Source organism: Panulirus ornatus, chromosome 12, assembly GCF_036320965.1.
Source record: "Panulirus ornatus isolate Po-2019 chromosome 12, ASM3632096v1, whole genome shotgun sequence".
NCBI lineage: Eukaryota > Metazoa > Arthropoda > Malacostraca > Decapoda > Palinuridae > Panulirus > Panulirus ornatus.
Window position 1 is genome coordinate 39,008,616 of NC_092235.1, and position 1,830 is coordinate 39,010,445.

Genomic DNA, 1,830 nt, shown 5'->3' on the forward strand with positions numbered 1-1,830 from the left:
TTGTTATCACCTCCCCATTAGCCGTCTTCACTGAAGTTCCCATTGATTCCCTTGTCTTACGCACATTATTTACCTCCTTCCAAAACATCTTTTTACTCTCCCTAAAATTTAATGATACTCTCTCACCCCAACTCTCATTTGCCCTCTTTTTCACCTCCTGCACCCTCCTTTTGACCTCCTGCCCCTTTCTTTTATACATGTCCCACTCATTTGCACTATTTCCCTGCAAAAATCATCCAAATGTCTCTCTCTTCTCTTTCACTAACAATCTTACTTCTTCATCTCACCACTCACTACCCTTTCTAATCTACCTACCTCCCACGTTTCTCATGCCATAAGCATCTTTTGCGCAAGCCATCACTGTTTCCCTAAATACACCTCATTCCTTCCCACTCCCCTTATGTCCTTTGTTCTCACCTTTTTCTATTCTGTACTCAGTCTCTCCTGGTACTTCCTCACACAAATCCCCTTCCCAAGCTCACTTACTCTCACCACTCTCTTCACCCCAACATTCTTTCTTCTTTTCTGAAATCCTCTACAAATCTTCACCTTTACCTCCACAAGATGATGATCAAACATCCCTCCAGTTGCACCTCTCAGTACATTAACATCCAAAAGTCTCTCTTTCGCGCTCCTATCAATTAACACGTAATCCAGTAACGCTCTCTGGCCATCTCTCCTACTTACATATGTATATTTATGTATATCTCTCTTTCTAAACCAGGTATTCCCTATTATCAGTCCTTTTTCAGCATATAAATCTACAAGCTCCTCACCATTTCCATTTACAACACTGAACACCCCATATACACCAATTATTCCCTCAATTTCCCCATCACTCACCTTTGCATTCAAATCACCCATCACTATAACCCGGTCTCGTGCATCAAAACTAAAACACTCACTCAGGTGCTCCCAAAGCACTTGCCTCTCATGATCTTTCTTCTCATGCCCAGGTGCATATGCACCAATAATCACCCATCTCTCTCCATCCACTTTAAGTTTTACTCATATCAATCTAGAGGTTACTTTCTTACACTCTATCACATACTCCCACCACTCCTGTTTCAGGAGTAGTGCTACTCCTTCCCTTGTTCTTGTCCTCTTACCAACCCCTGACTTTACTCCCAAGACATTCCCAAACCACTCTTCCCTTTTACCCTTTCGCTTCGTTTCACTCAGAGCCAAAACATCCAGGTTCCTTTCCTCAAACATACTACCTATCTCTCCTTCTTTTTCTCATCTTCGTTACATCCACACACATTTAGACACCCCAATCTGAGCCTTCGAGGAGGATGAGAACGCCCCACGTGACTCCTTCTTCTGTTTCCCCTTTTAGAAAGTTCAAATATAAGGAGGGGAGGGTTTCCAGCCCCCCGCTCCCGTCCCATTTAGTCGCCTTCTACGACACGTGAGGAATGCGTGGGAAGTATTCTTTCTCCCTTATTCCCAGGGACAAGAATGGATAAAGGTACTAAAATCGATGCTTGTACCTCTGCTAACATGCCAAATATTACAATCTACAAACATTTTTTATATTAGATCCATAAATTTTACATAATAAAAAAGATCAGGTAAAAACGTTTGGCAATGTTCTTTTTGGTTTAGTGTACAAGTTTTTTTCTTAATGTTTACTTTTCATGTAAAGTCACTCAATGTATTTCTGACATGAATGATAAGCACATTAAAGAATATGAAACTTCTATTTACATACTTTATGGTATGATGAAGAAACCATTTGTAGCTTTTCATTGCTACTTGTTTTACAAATCAGAGTGCTACTAATACAGCTAATCCATACATAAAACTGACTCGGGTTCTTCTTTGATA